Below are 16,974 nucleotides of genomic sequence, written 5' to 3' on the forward strand. Positions count from 1 at the left end.
TTTTCATTTATTGCCTGCATACACAGTGTCACTAAGCAGGGAACAAGAGGATTGTGAGAAATTGCCAGAGGACCTTGCAAGACTGGCAGACTGGGTATCAAAATGGCAGATGACATTTAATGTGCACAAGTGCAAAATGATGCATGGAGGGAGGAGCTCCCAAATTATAGCTACAAAATGCAAGGTTCCACATTGTGAGTCACCACCCAGGAAAAGGATCTAGGTGTCATTATGGGTAATATGTTGAAATCCTCTGCCAAAAAAACAAGTAGAATGCTAGAAATTATTAGGAAAGAAATGGAGAATAAAACAGAGAATATTATAAAGCCTCTGTATCATTCCTTGCTGCGACAGCACCTTGAATATTATGTGTAGTTCTGATCACGGTTTTTCAAAAACAATATAGCAGAATAAGAAAAGGTACAGAGAAGTGTGACCAAAATGATAAAGGGAATGAAATGATTCCCCTATGAGGAAAGGCTAAAGAGGTTAGGGCTCTTCATTTTAAAGAAGAAACAGCTGAGGGAGTTATGATAGAGGTCTATAAAATAATGAGTGGAGTGGAATGGTAATCAAGAATCAGTTGTTTACTCTTTCAAAAGTACAAAGACTAGGGGACATTCATTGAAGATTCTAGATGATACATTTAAAACAAATAGGAGAAAATATTTTTTTTACTCAGTGCATAATTAAACTCCTGAATTTGTTGCTGGAGAATGAGGTGTAGCTGGGTTTAAAAAAGATTTAGACAAGTTCCCGGAAGAATATTCCATAAACCATTATTAAGGTGGACTTGGGGAAATTCACTGCTTATGCCTGGGGTAAGCAGAATGGAATCCATCTACCTTTTGGGATCCTTCCCGGTACTTGTGACATGGATTGTCCACTGTTGGAAATAGGTTACTGGGCTTGATAGATCCTTGGTCTGACTCTGCTTTCATTATCACCTACGTAAAAGTTATCAGCAGAGATTTGCGCCTGCTTTCTCTGCAAACAATTTTCCCTTGAAAATTACGTGCATTGTTCCAAGCTTTGTCCTTTCTCTGCCCGTGGGTCCATCTCTTCAGTCCGTTGAACAACGCACGTAATTTTCCCCACAGACAGGTTGGGCAATATCAAAGCCACAATTTTTGAAGATTAAATGCTTTTTCCTTGGTAAGAGCTTTAAATATTGCTCCCCCTGTATCTATTCTGCATATGCATATGCTCTATGTGTGCCAAAGCTGGGAGATGCACCAGTGACATGGCCCGGGGTGCACCGCAAAGATTTTAAGAACTGTGTGAGTTCGCGCATATCTCCTGGTACTTGCACAAATCAAAAAGTTCAAAACAGGGGCAGGGCATGAGCGGGGTCTGGGAGGGGAATGGGCAGGGCATGTGTGGGCTGAGTCTCAGACATGAAAGACATGAAAGCAAAAGAGCGTTATCTACATCTGGGCCGACTCTTTGGAACACTCACCCTCCTGACCTCCGTCAAGAACAGTTTCTCCTAACCTTCAAGAAAGACTTAAAAACTTGGCTGTTCAATCAAACTTTCCCTGAAAACCCTGGTTCGCCTTGATGCAAGTCCCAAAACATGAATGCAAGTCCTATGACTATCATTTAGTGGACTCTCTGAACTTTCTCTTCACAGCCCTTTAAGGACATATTCTAGTTTTAAATAATGTACTATATGTATTGTCACTTTATTCATTTTATTTATTTTATTTTATCTTATTATTTATTCATTTTTTTTTTTTTTGCTCTCTGTTTTCTATTGTTCCTTGATTCCAACTGTTTAAATGTTAAATGCTCATTGGTTAATGTTCATTGTTCAATGTATCGCCTTCCCAGCGAAAGTCCGGTTCCATTGTAAACCGGTGTGATCTATATTCTTTATAGGAATATCGGTATATAAAAATTCAAAATAAATAAATAAATAAATGAAATTTGCTCGTAAGTACTTATGTGCACAAGCACACACCAGAGTCCCCTACCATGTAATTTCTGCTATAGCTGGCATGTAAGCAATACGATAACAAAAACTAGGCTAGTTAGCAGGATTTTAAGGGACAAGACATAGGTAAAAGAGAGGCAAGTTAGCTATGGGGTTTAGGAAGTCCTCTCCTTTACTGGGGCGAACTGGGAATGAACAGGAGAAACAAGTAATTGCATCAGTATACATATCTAATAAAATCCCCCCATTTTCATGATCGAGGGGTATTTGCACGCACATGCACACTTATGTATAAAGTCATGCGCACATGTATGCGCTTATAGCCAATTTTATAACAGATACACATATACCCGCATATACCACGTATATTATAAAATCATTGTGTCCATGTACGTGAGCCGGCAAACACGTGCACATGCGTGCATGCACGCGGGTCCTAAAATGCATCCTCGAGTACAATTTTCAAAGCCTTTCCCTCAGGTGAACAGCCCTTTGCCCTTAGGAAATATCTCATTGAAAATTGTTCATCCCCCTCTTCAGGTAAAAGTGCTCACGCTGTTCATAGTTCAGCTAATTTTAACCAAATCTAAGAAGGAGTGGTGGGAGGTCAAGGGAGGGAAAGCCCATGCAGGGCTTTCATTTTGAAATCCCTGCACTGACGTTCCTCAGATATATATATTTATTAATTTATTTAAAATGCTGTCTCAAGTGAGTTACATCTTAAACAAACATAAATACATTGAAACAAACTAAGGCCTGGATTCATCATTCTTTGCAGAATGATGAATCCTGCAAAAACAGGGGGCAGGGGGGCGAAGGGGGGGGCGGGCCTGCGAAAGCCCGCAGCCTTTGCACCACGGCGGTGCGATTTTGGAGGCCATGGTGTGCCGGCTGCCGGCTTTTGCACTGAATAGCGCCACCGTGAAAGGTGGTGCTATTTGGCGTGCTACTGCCGATGATAATGTTAGTAACATTATCACCGGCAGCGAAGCTACCACCGACCCCACCCCTTCCCTGCCACGACTCCACCTCGACTCCACCCCAATCTAATTTGCATGTGTATCGCATGCAATAAGCCTTTGGAAAATAACCCCTTAAAAGACTACTAGACTAAAATAATCTTTGCAAATTGAATTTCCCTAAGTCCCATATTTTATTAGATATTATAAAAAGTATAAGCTGGGTTTTAAAACCTGGTGCACGTAAATCCCGGGGTTTATGCATGCTGAGGCAATTTTCAAATGGGCCCGACTACTCGCGTAAACCCCGGGATGCGTGTAAGTGCCGGGGCCTCAAAAGGGGGAGGTCCAGGGGGGCAGATCGGGGCAGGCAGGGTGTGGAACGGGGTGGTCCAGGGGGCGGAGCAGGGTGGTCTGGGACAGCACTATTCCTTGCTGTCCCAGAGCCTGCGCTCGTTTGTTATAAAGCTGGCACATCCATGTGCATGCGACGGGAACCGTGCACACATGGACGCACATGCATATGTTTGAAAATCTACCCCAAAGTGTTTTTACAGCTAAAGAGGCATGCTGTCTCCTTGGTGTCTCTATTCCCTAAAATTTCCTTGTAAATATACTGTCACCCTTTCGGCAATAAGTATATTTTTACAGATCCTTTACATCTTGGACTTTTATTGTTGATAAATCTGCTGTAAGTCAACAAGGGTGGAAATGGGATTATTGTATTTGGGTACATACTCATTTTGTTTGAGCTGGTCATTGAATATGCTGATTGATTTTCCTTCTCTATTCTTTCTTTTTTCTTTTTTGAAGCACCTTTTGATGAGGACTTGTATTTGATACATAATGGGCCGGATTTTAAGAGGTACACGCGGGCGTAGATTTATGCACGCAACCCGGTGTGCACAAATCTATGCCTGGTTTTATAACATGGCAACGCAGCTGCACACATGTTACAAAATCCAGGGTCGGCGCGCGCAAAGGGGTGCACACTTGTGCACCTTGCACGCGCCGAGCCCTAGGGGAGCCCCCATTGCTTTCCCTGTTTCCTCCGAGGCTGAAATTGGAGCGGCCTCGGAGGGAACTTTCCTTCTGCCCCCCACCTTCCCCTCCCTTCCCCTACCTAACCTACCCCCCAGCCCTACCTAACACCCCCCCGACCTTTGTTTTTAAAGTTGCGTCTGCCTCCAGGCATGCGTAGGTTGTGCGCGCCAACTCCCCTGCTCAACTGGATTTACACGCGCAGAGCTTTTAAAATCTGCCCCAATATGTTTATTTCTTACAATTTGTTCCTCTTCTATATGATGCTTGATACATAATTATATTTCTTAGATTTTTCTCAAATGTTTGTGAAAAATTCAATAAAGATATAATTACAAAAGACAAAACTCAATAACTACCCACTAATCCCATCCTATTTCATATTTATTTATTTATTTGTTTATTTAAGGCTTTTCTTTACCAACATTCATCAGAGACATCATGCCGGTTTACATTGCAAAACAGGGAGAATAGAAAGAGATATCAGTTACAAAAAATAGGGATCAGCAAAATGGGGGAAGTGAATGTGAAAAGGATAGAGAGGCAGGGCTAGAGATGCATACCTAGGATATCATAAATAACAAAAAACTAAAACAGAATTTTACAATGGCAGTAGAGATATAACAGTATAAAACAATATAACAGTAGATAACTATTTACAAATCATGTGTCAATGTCTTAAGTGGCATAAGGGAGAGGCAGGTGAAAAGGTAGCTAGAGTGTTCAACACATTGTGTGTAAATAGATTGTAATAGGCAGGAAACATCTAGGGTAGGCAGGTGAGGTTATGTAGAGATGATCCAGAGGGCATTGAGATGCATAGGGGTTAGGGGTAGGCTTCTTTGAATAACCATGTTTTGAGTTTTTTTTTATTTTTTTATTTCTGTGCGCATTGCTCCAGTCTGTGTTCGGGTGGCTTGGAGTTCCAGGCATAGGGACCAGCAATGGATATGGCACGGTCTTTGGTAGACTTGAGGTGCAAAAGTTTCGGAGACTGAGTATGAAGGGTACTTTTATATGATGTATTTATTTTATTTATTTATTTAATAACTTTTTTATACCAACATTCGTGGGAACATCACACCGGTTTACACTAAAACTGTGAAAGATTGGAAAATACAATGAAACAGGGAAAGGGGAAGTGGAGCAGATGAGAAAAGAGGAGAAGGTGAAGCAGCATGGAAATAAATCAGTCAGGAGAAGTCAAAGATAGGAACAGTACCATGGGGAGGAACATATGATGATCTGGTAGGTCTATTGGATGTGTGGAAGTGGATCGTATCTTTAAACCAGTGCATGTTCTGGTTATAGATGGTTTTATGTATGATGGTGAATATTTTATATGTTATATGGTGGTGGATGGGGAGCCATTGAAGATCTTTGAGGATCGGGGTGATGTCGTTGAATTTGCATGAGTTGGTGAGTATTCTGGTGGCAGCATTCTGAAGAAGTTGAAGGGGTTTAATCGTGGCTTTGGGTAGACCAAGTAGGAGGTAGTTGCAATAATCTATTTTGGAAAGGATAGTAGCTTGTAGTACTGTTCAGAAGTCGGTAAAGTGGAGTAGAGGTCTGAGATTTTTTAGAGTGTTGAGTTTAAAGTAACAATCTTTTATGGTTGCACCGATGAATTTTTAGAGGTTGAGGCAATGATCGATTGTGACCCCTAAATCTCGTGCATTGGGGGGAGTATTAATGTTGTGATGAGGCGGTGCGAATATGAGTAGTTCCGTTTTGGAGGAGTTTAGGGCAAGGTTAAGGTGGGTGAGGAGGCTATTTATAGATGAAAGTGCATTTTCCCATCTTTTAAGGGTGGAGGTAAGAGAGTCGGTAATGGGGATGAGTATCTGAATGTCATCGGCATATAGGAAGTGGGGGAGGTCAAGATCGGAGAGGAGCTGGAAGAGGGGAAATAGGTATATATTAAAGAGGGTCGAGGACAGTGAGGAACCTTGGGGTACGTCTCGGTGGAGATGGATGGGTTTGGATTTATAGTCATCTATTTTAACTTTATACAGTCTGTTGGTAAGGTATGATTTGAACCATTGGAGGGGGGTGTCGGAGATGCCAATTTCCTTGAGGTGTGTTAGGAGTATGCTGTGGTTTACTGTGTCAAAAGCCACGGAGATGTCAAGTAGTGCCAGTAGGTATGAGTGACCTTTATCAAAGCCTTATAGAATGGTGTCAGTGAGGGAAAGAAGGAGAGTTTCTGTGTTGAATAGTTTACGGAAACCGAATTGAGAAGGGAAGAGGATGTTATGAGTTTCAAGGTGGTCGGGGAGTTGTGTATTTACTACTTTTTTGAGTACTTTGGATAGAAAATGGAAGTTGGAGATAATTTAGCTGTCAATTATAAAACTTAATAATAGTTCTGTCAATTCATCACAAAACTTAGGCTGAAACAAACACTGAATAGATAAACTAGTTTTAATTGTCAAATGCCCATGTGAATAAAATACATTTTGATTTCTTTTGGAACATTTTAATACATGGTTCCAAATCTCAGAACCTATGGTAACTAGATCACAGCTGTCAAAAAAAAACCAGTATCTCCACTGTTTTCTCAGTTGGCCAGAAGGCACATAAATCTTTAAGGCAGAACTTATACTACGTGGTATTTTACCATACAGTAATTTAAAGACTAATCATAACATCTTTAATTTAATGCAAAGTTTGCAAGGTGGGGTAATATGTTCCCAACAAGACACACCAATTATTAAAAGTGCTGCTGCATTCTGGACCAGTTGCAAAGTTTTCACAATTGAATCTGGAAGACCATCATAATCTCAATTGCAATAGTCCAAGCAAGTAATGGCAAGTAAATGTACCACTGACTGAAAGAAGGTAAGAAACATAGAAACATGATGGCAGAAAAATATACCATATGGCTCATCTAATCTGCCCATCTATCCTAGTTATGTAGCCCTTAGAATTCCCATCACTCCCTCAGAGATTCCCTGTATTTTTCTCCCATGCTTTCTTGAATTCAGATACCATTTTTTACTACATCACCTCCACTTGGAGGACATTCCATGCTCTCTCATTAAATATTTTCTAAAATTACTTCTGAGTCTACCCTCTTTCATCCTTATCCCATGACCATCATTCTAGATCCTCCTTTCCATTGAAAGATTCTTGTCTCTTGTGTAAGGAAAACTTTGAGATAGAGGGATTAATGCAATAAGATGTAAGTTAAAATGCTCAAATTGAGCACCCATTTTCCTAACGTGCACACAGCTGTATCTTCTGGGTGCCCAATGCTATATTTTAATAAGCTGCTGCATTAGAAAGGACATAAGAGGGAAGAATTTTGCTTCCCTAGTGCTAAAATGCAGGAAATGCCCAGGAGATATGGCTGTGCACTCACAATTGCAATGGGCACTCAATGGTGTAGATTTTCAAAGGGTTAAATGTGTAATATACGTGCATAACCCTTTAAAAACCCTCCTGCACGCGCCAAGCCTATTTTGCATAGGCTCAGTGGTGTGCGCAAGCCCCGGGACACGCATATGTCCCGGGGCTTTGAAAAAGGGCCGGGAAGGGTCAGGGCTGGGGGTGGGGCAACGGTCTGAGGGCAGTCTGGGGGCGGTCCCGAGTCCTCCGGCACCAGCCAGCCGGTACGCACAAGTTATGCCTGCCTCAGGCAGGCGTAACTTAGAGAACAAAGGTAGGGGGGGATTTAGGTAGGGCTTGGGGGTGGGTTAGATAGGGGAAAGGAGGGGAAGGTGGGGGGAGTAAAAGGAAAGTTCCCTCCGACGCCACTCCAATTTCGGAGCAGCCTCAGAGGGAACGGGGAAAGCCAACGGGCCTCCCCTAGGACTCGGCGCACGCAAGGTATACAAGTGTGAACCCCCTTGCTCGCGCTGACCCTGGATTTTATAACATGTGTGCGGCAGCGCGCGCATGTTATAAAATCGGGTGTACATTTGTGCACACCTGGTAGCGCGCACAAATGTACCCCGCATGCGCTCCTTTAAAAATCTGCCCCAATACGATCATCTGTTTTATTCCACTGCAGGTCAATTTCTGGACACCCAATATAGCGGTAGATTTTCAAAGGGTTACACATGTAACTTACGCACGTAACCTCGAAAATATGCCCCTGTGCACGCCGAGCCTATTTTGCATAGACTCGGCAGCGCACGGAAGCCCCGGGACGTGCGTATGTCCCGGGGTTTTGAAAAAGGGGCGGGGCCGAGGCGGGGTGGTGGTCCAGGGGCAGGCCCGAGCCCTCTGGCACAGCGGCTATGCTGGCCAGCGCACGCAAGTTACGCCTTACTCGGGCAGGTGTAACTTAGAGAACAAAGGTAGGGGGGGATTTAGGTAGGGCTGGGGGGTGGGTTAGATAGGGGAAGGGAGGGGAAGGTGGGGTGGAGCGAAAGAATAGCTCCCTCCGAGGCTGCTCCGATTTCAGAACGGCCTCAGAGGGAACGGGGAAAGCCATCGGGCCTCCCCTAGGGCTCAGCGCGTACAAGGTGCACAAGTGTGCACCCCCTTGCGTGCGCCAACCCCAGATTTTATAACATGCACGCGCATGTTATAAAATCGGGTATACATTTGTGCGCACTGGGTAGCGTGCACAAATGTACCCCGCGTATGCTCCTTTAAAAATCTGCCCTATAATGCACAATAGCAAAGGGTGAAATTGGCCTGGAGGATGTCTATTGTACGTGTATACTATGTGTCCAGATTTTTTTATTCATCAAGCCTTTACATTATACCTTTATTCTTAAACCTGCAAGCAGTAGGTGTTTATGAATAAAGGTAGAAACCACATGGACACTTTTTAAAATTTGCTCCTGAGCCCTTGACTCACGGATTGATTTTGGGGCTGGAGTTACATTTGCTGTGTTAAAAAGTGTGCATTGGGTGTCCAGTGATTTTCTGCATTGGAGGGTAATAACTAATAGCCTCATCTACATGGAATTTACATGTGATGAGTGTGACCATCTGTGCATTTGTTTAGCGGGTGTTTTGGATACACTAATCTCCTTTTTGCATCGGGTGCTAGTCTAGTACTTCCAAAATGCATGTCCAACTGCGCATAAACCTGTATGATAGGCTGAGCATGCTTTATTGCATCAGCCTTTCAGTGTATAAATGTCTCTATTATATCTCCCCGATCTTGCCCTTCCACTAGGGTGTACAAGTTTAGATCTTTATCTATCCCCATATGTTTTTGAATGTAGACCACTGACCATTTTAGTAGCTACCCTCTGGACCAACTCCAACATGTTTATATCCTTTTGAAGGTATAGTCTCCAGAATTGATCACAGCATTTCAAATGAGATCTCACCAGGGACCTATTCAGGAGGCAATATCATCTCCCTTTTTCTGCTGACCATTCCTCTCCTTATGTAGCCAAGAATCTTTCTGGCATTTGCTGTCATTTTATCCATCTATTTTCCACCTTAAGATCATTAGTTACAATCATCCCCAGATTCTGCTATTCTTTTTGTTTATTGATTGATTTATTTATTTCACAGCATTCTTTTGTGCTTAGAAGAATTTCACCTCTAATACTGTACTTCTCCCTTGGGGTTTTGCAGCATAAATGCATTACTCTACCTTTTTTTTTAGCATTAAATCTTAGCTGCCAGTCTCTAGAGCTTTGCTAGATCCCTCCTCATGTTTTCCATACCTTCCTGGCAGTCTTCTCTGTTGCAGGTTTTGGTATCGTTGGCAAAAAGGCAAACCTTTACTGGCAATCCTTCCACTACGTCACTCACAAAAATATTGAAAAGAATTGGTCCCAGGACTAATCCTTTAGGCACACTACTAGAAACACCCCCCCTCCCTTCTCTGAGAAAACTCCATTTATCACTAACCTTTGTTGCCTCCCACTCAGTCAATATATAACAGTCTGTCACTCTAGTGTGCTGAATTTATGTATATTTCCTGTGTGTAACCATGTCAAAGACCATACTGAAATCCAAGTACACTACATCTAGTACTCTTCCTTGATCCAACTCTCTAGTCACGATATCAAATAAATTGATCAGATTCATCTGACAAGATTTATCTCTAGTAAAACCATGCTGGAATTCAGAAACTGCACTAACTGCACTATCTTCTGTTTTAGCAGCGATTCTGTTAAGCACAAACTAATCTTCCTGTAGTTCCCAGCCTTCTCCACACTTCCTGTTTTATGAATAGGGACTACATCTGCCCCTCTCTAATCATCCGGTACTACTCCTGACTGTAAAGAAGCATTAAAAAGGTCAGCCAATGGAGCTGGCAGAACTTTTCTAAGTTATCTTAATATCCTCGAATGTATGCCATCCAGTCCCATTGTCTTATTTACTTTTATTTAACTCCTCACGAACACACTGTTCTGAAAATCAGTTTAGGTTTACCTTATTATCAATCTTATTTGTGCTCAGAAGTAAATCAAATCAAATCACTTAGTCAACAATCAGCTGAATCCAACTCACACGCATGCGTTTAAATACAGTCTCGCAGAGCCGCCGCTTTAGTAGGAGATTTCTCCCGGACCGCGACGAAGTAACATTCACGTTCGCGGGGCAGTAAGTGCATGTTGAAGCTTAAGCAAGGCAAGTGGAATCCCAACAAAACGGTTTGTGATTAAAATGTATCTTTTCAGAAATCTAAACGTTACCGAAGACGCTCTGGCAGATATACACAGTCAGAGGAGTTCCTGAAGCAGCACAGGACGCGAAACGTGCACGTCGAACTATGCTCTGCACTGCACTCTGAATTACCTGGAAGAGTTGCACCCTCCATGAACTGAGATCCCCGAAAGGGAAGTATTTTTGCCTCAAATATTTTATTCAAAAGAAAAATTCAAACAAAAAAACAAAAAATACAGGTTAAGCAGTGACCAATGATTAAAGATGATCCCTAATGCGACTTGAGAGCAGAGATGCCAAAAAGTTGGTGGGATGGTATGAGAGTCACTTAACCACCTATAATATTCTTCAGAGCTGTAAATCGGAATTGTCTTTCATTATTGAAAAATTTCTGAAACCTAACGTATTATATATTATTGTAGCATTGTTCGTTGGTACTGAGTTAAGGTCTGAGTCAAGTTATTATTGTATTTTAAGCTTGCCAGAAGGAAAGGAAGGTTCAGGCAGGTAGATTTTTTGATTACTTTTATCCCACAGATATTGTCTTAAATTTACACCACTGTTGGAAATAGAGCAAGTGCATAGAGTATATTCACACTTGCTGAAATGGGCCAAGTACCCTAGGCCTATTGCAATCACATTTTATGATACCCAAAAGTGCTTACTATTCTGGTGACAGCCAGGGATAAAATATTTGGTCACCTTCCTTTGGATCTTTTCCATCCTGTCTCTATCCTTCCTCTTTGAGATACGGTCTCCAGAACGGAAGACAGTACTCCAGGTGAGGCCTCTCCAAGGACTTATACAAGGCCAATATCACCTTTTTTATTCCTGCTGGTTATTCCTTTTTCTATGCAGCCCAGCATCCTTCTGGCTTTAGCTAGTGCTACTACCTTGTCAAATTGCTTTGCTGCCTTCAGATCACCAGACACAATCACCCCAAGGTCCCTTTCCTGGTTTGTTCACAATTGGATAACCTGGCAGCAAATGGGAATATGGTCTTTAGATCAATTATTTGTAGATAGTAAGTTCATGTCCTGTTATAGGTTGACCTTTCAATTTTCTTTGCAGACTTCTCAATTTTTTCCATTGGTTGTAGTTGCAACATTGTGTCAGATCTGGTAAATATAGTTTAAGTCTTTTTACTGAACATCTGCAAGTCATAGTCTTTTTACTTCAATAGGTCTATCAAGGTCTCCCATTTTAAGCATATGATGATGATGAAGTACTTGGACTGCAGTAGTTTAGAGAAACTTTGGGCAGATAAAGTTTAACTGGAAGATTTCTTCTCCTGGAAGCAGTACTGGAAGTCTACTATCCGAATCTCCATGTTTTTTTGTAGCTCATCACATGCATAGCCATGAACAATAAAGAAAGATGGATTCCTCTCACAATTGTTGGTCCTGTGGTGCTGCTATTGGATGGAGTTTTAGAAGGCAATATCTGAAATTCTGAATATTACACAGCCTGTTTCTTATAAGATTATAATTTTGAGGTCTTTATTTTTACAGCCCAGATTACCTTTATCACAAGGAAAATTACATGATTGTTTGCTTTCTATTGCAGTTTAAGCTGTTATGTCTAATTGGAAGAATACTATGTTACTCAATATTTGTTTTTGATGCCATTAGGCATGTTTATTTTATAAATATGAGCAGCTTGCAGATGTTAAATAAAATAGAATTGCCCAGTGGATTGCCATGTGGGGCCTGTTGATTGCTATTTTAATTTATAATTGCTTACTTCATTCTGCCTAAGTGATTCTTCTGCCGTTGTTCAATCGTGGAGTATCTTTCTACCCAGAGAGTGCTATATAGTGTGCTTCCCCACTGCATTAACTTTCTTTGGTAATTGTTTTATGTATGTTTCAGTATTGTTTTATTTCTTTGATTGGAATTGTCTGAAAATTTCAAAACAATTGTTTGAACAGGAAGGACCAAACAGCATCCTCCATCAACATGGCTACTGGCAAAGAAATTGAAACTGAAATCTCCTGTACTACGAATATGAAGGACATCTAGTCCTTAAAGATACTAATGACTGAGAATCATGGTACAAGTAAAGACATTAAAATAGAGGTGGCTTCTCTTATAGTACAATTCTCTTAATTCAAGAGAGACTGACTTGCAAAAAAAGGGCTACTTTGAAGGAAGATACTGTGACATTTTTACAGGGGAAAATGGATTTGAAAATGCAAATAAGAATCTGAAGAACAATCTGAGAATTTGGGAGGTTTCAGGGGGAAAGGAAGGTGATAATTCAATCAAATTTGTGGCGGCATTTCAACTTAAGCTAAAGGAAATTAAGTTTATGAAGGTCTTTGAGATTGAAAGAGTGCATAGAGTTCCTTCCCATAATACCAGCAACAAAAAATACCCAAGGTCAATGGTGATTTGTATTTTGAGATACTCTCAATGATTGGAAATCCAGAAAAGTCAAGGTACAGTACTGTGAGAAAAGAAAGATATTTCTGGCAATGCAACTAAGAAACAAGAAAGCAAGATTTGAATGGTTCTACCCAGCAAAAATGTTAGTGATTATAAAAAATATGACCAAAATATTACCTGATCCAGAAGAATGACAAGATTATGTTCTCTTTGAAAATTCAAAATGGAGACTTAGGCCTGGATTCACCATTCTACTGCAGAATGGTGAATCCAGCAAAAACGGCGGGGGGGGGGGGGGGGGGGATGAAGGGGGGCGGGCCTGCAAAATCCGGCAGCCATCGCACCACCGCAGTGTTATCGCGCCCAGCTTTCGCTCCCAATAGTGCCATCGTGAAAGGTGGTGCTGTTGGGCGTGCTACTGGCAATGATAATGTTTCTTACCTTATCACCACCAGCGAAGACATCACGAAGTCCGTCTCAATGCCACCCCGACTCTTCCCCTCGCTGCCCTAACTCTGCCCTGACTCCGCCCCTAGCAAGCAATCGCACACGAAAAGGGATCCCCTTAGTGATTCATTTGTGTAGAAAAAGGAGACAAAGATTATCAGGATAAGTGAGTTTTATTTACAGTACTGTACTCCTGGCTAAGAGATTACATACTGATTTTTTTTATTTATAATGTTATAGTCAGAAATGTGTCTTTATATAGTTTAAGAATGATTCTTAATTACAACTGGGCTTACTGCAGAAAATCTTTGAGGACCTGAGAGACTTATGTGAATTACTGAGCCAGTTTATGAAAACATGTATAGACTAAGAGCTTCAGATCTGTAGGTAGGTTTTTTTATTAGGGACTGTGTAATCTGATTGGGCGTAAGGGTTTATTGTAAAAACAAAATGGACTCCTGTAGTCACTCTTCACAGTCTGAAAAATCTTTCTGAGATTTCCTTTGAAATGTAATAGGTATAATGAAAATGCATTATTGTAGAATTGGGGACTTTGGACCTCAGTGTTAGGTTTTCAGGATATTCCTAATACATATACATGAGATAGATATGCGTATAATTGAAGCAGTGTGCATGCAAATCTATTTCATGCTTATTCATTAAGGATATCCAGAAAATTTGATCAGTTAGGGGCCCTTGTGGACTAGAGTATCCACCCCTGCATTACAGTAATCCATTACCGTATAGAAATCTTGCACATATGTGACAGTATTTTACTGTATTTAACTTTAAATGTGAACAATTTTGTCAATAACCTGAGGCTTTCATAAAAAGCTATAGAAATGAAAAGATGAGAATATGTGAAGCAACAGGGAATATATATAGGAGTATGTTTTTGCTTCATAAGGAGTGATTAAACAAGCTCACCGTCCTAAATGTGACAGACTTAATGGGGTGAGTCATTATGGAGGCTCAGTGTTTTTTTTCTGAATATGGAAAATAGGCAGTCTGGGAATTCTAGAAAGAGATAGTTAATGCTACATGATGTGGGAGTCATAAGAATTGCTGCACATTGTGTGCATGTTAGTGATATGATTTGTGAATTTGTGACTATGAATATGTGCCTGAGATTATGAAAATCTACCATATATCTGAATTTAACTGTAAAAATAAGAAAATGACATGGCTGCTTTATTTGCAAAGTATAAATGCATCCAGATAATTCCTGGGAAATGCAGTGAACACATGATATAGCAAAGTTTTCTGCAACTATTGTAACTTCTTTTGACTTTCAAAGTGATGTATTGAGTTTTACTAATGACCATGCCATAGTTTGAAAATTTGAAGCAGAGGGCTTAAAATGCATAATATAGAAGGGATTATATATGGCAAAATATTGTGCTTTATAAGGGTTGTAAAATATATGCATGGGTCTTAAAAGATAATAACCCTTTATGTGCTAAGCTGCAACGGAACTCACAGAAATGAGCCAATACTTTAAAAAGATTTTTATATGGTGCTGGCTCATTTTAATAATAAGTTGTAATGTTTGGTACAGAATTCAACTTTTGCTAAATGTTGTGCCTGAAGAAATGCTAATGAGCTCATTTACATGATTTATGAGCTCATATGGTGAATTAGCATATATTTTGCAATTTCACCAATGCAGAAGTTCTTGCATTGAAACATCAAATAGCATGCACACAATTTGCTGTTTTAACATGGAAAAATCACATTTGTGAAGTCATTTGCAGCTCCACATCAGCATCAAAGTTAAGGGGAATAGCATTAAGCAAACAGAATGTTAGGAATTATTATGAAAAGAATGGTTAATAGAACGGGAAATGTCATAATGCCTCTGTATCGCTCCATGGTGAGACCGCACCTGGAATACTGTGTACAATTCTGGTCGCCGCATCTCAAAAAGATATAGTTGCGATGGAGAAGGTACAGAGAAGGGCAACCAAAATGATAAAGGGGATGGAACAGCTCCCCTATGAGGAAAGGCTGAAGAGGTTAGGGCTGTTCAGCTTGGAGAAGAGACAGGTGAGGGGGGATATGATAGAGGTCTTTAAGATCATGAGAAGTCTTGAATGAGTAGATGTGGCTTGGTTATTTACACTTTCGAATAATAGAAGGACTAGGGGGCATTCCATGAAGTTAGCAAGTAGCACATTTAAGACTAATCGGAGAAAAATCTTTTTCACTCAATGCACAATAAAGCTCTGGAATTTGTTGCCAGAGGATGTGGTTAGTGCAGTTAGTGTAGCTGGGTTCAAAAAAGGTTTGGATAAGTTCTTGGAGGAGAAGTCCATTAATGGCTAATAATCAATTTTACTTAGGGAATAGCCACTGCTATTAATTGCATCAGTAGCATGGGATCTTCTTAGTGTTTGGGTAATTGCCAGGTTCTTGTGGCCTGGTTTTGGCCTCTGTTGGAAACAGGATGCTGGGCTTGATGGACCCTTGGTCTGACCCAGCCTGGCAATTTCTTATGTTCATATGTTCTTAGCAATCTTAGTAACTGTCATACTGCAGTAGCCCAATGGCTTACAAACACAAACTCAGACTAAAATCATCTAAATGAGAATTGCTCTGGCTCAGCCACCATGATCAACCCCTACAATCACTTCCCTCACTAGCACTTCTACCCTTACATTCTAAAGAATCAATATCAAGTCTAAGACTTCAACTAAACCAACATTTCACAATGGAATAAAAAATTGTTAGGTCCTCCTTCATGTATCTGCATCAGACCTGCCAACTATGCAATTTCCTTGATAAACATAGTCTTGCATAATCCTTGCAAACAAACTTATTTTTACTCTTCGGTGTATGCATCTGGCCAGCACTCCTCCCAACCTTGACTCTCTGTCCCAAGGGTGGATCCTGTTTGTGGGGGGAAGCTCTTGCTTATGGCCCAGGCAATGGTACGTTTCTCCCTGTGTGGTATTAGCTGCTACATCTCAAGAGGTGAGATGCTGGGACAAACCAGGCAGGACAAAGCACTGGATGTTAAATTAAATGTTTACTGATTTTTTAACAATTAAATTAAAGTCCATTTTTTCATAAATATGAAGTTAAGTTGATGTAACGAATCCTGCTCGTGAAGCCATCCCGCGAGCAGGCCTGTCCACCTAACTTACCCTACTCACCGCCGCCATTCTGTCCAACGCCGCACTGCTTTTCCGCGGCAGGGAGCAGCTGAGACTGCTGCTCCTTCACGGCCTGAATGGCTGCGCTGCTGGGACCCACCTCATGCAGCATGTGCCGCCGACAAGTCCATGTCTTCACGGCCCTGCTCGTGCCACCGCCGAAATACCGCTCTTGTGGCATGGAGCCGCCTCTGAGATCTTCCCTGAGTGGAGAGGGGAAGCCACTGCCATTCCGACATCATCTTGCAGCCTGGAGGCCGCCCCAATGCCTGCCTGCTTGCCTTCTCCTCTGCCTGCGCAGCAGAGGATGCCGATGCCACTGTCCGTGGTCCTGCTTCACTCTGTTCCCTCCTCTAGGTGCCGGCGAGTGCCTCTTCAGTCTATTTAAAGGGCCAGAGGTGGAAAAAGCCTATGGCCCTTGTCGATGATGTCATCAGTCCTCACCTAGTTCAGCCCTAAAT

Source organism: Rhinatrema bivittatum, chromosome 1, assembly GCF_901001135.1.
Source record: "Rhinatrema bivittatum chromosome 1, aRhiBiv1.1, whole genome shotgun sequence".
NCBI lineage: Eukaryota > Metazoa > Chordata > Amphibia > Gymnophiona > Rhinatrematidae > Rhinatrema > Rhinatrema bivittatum.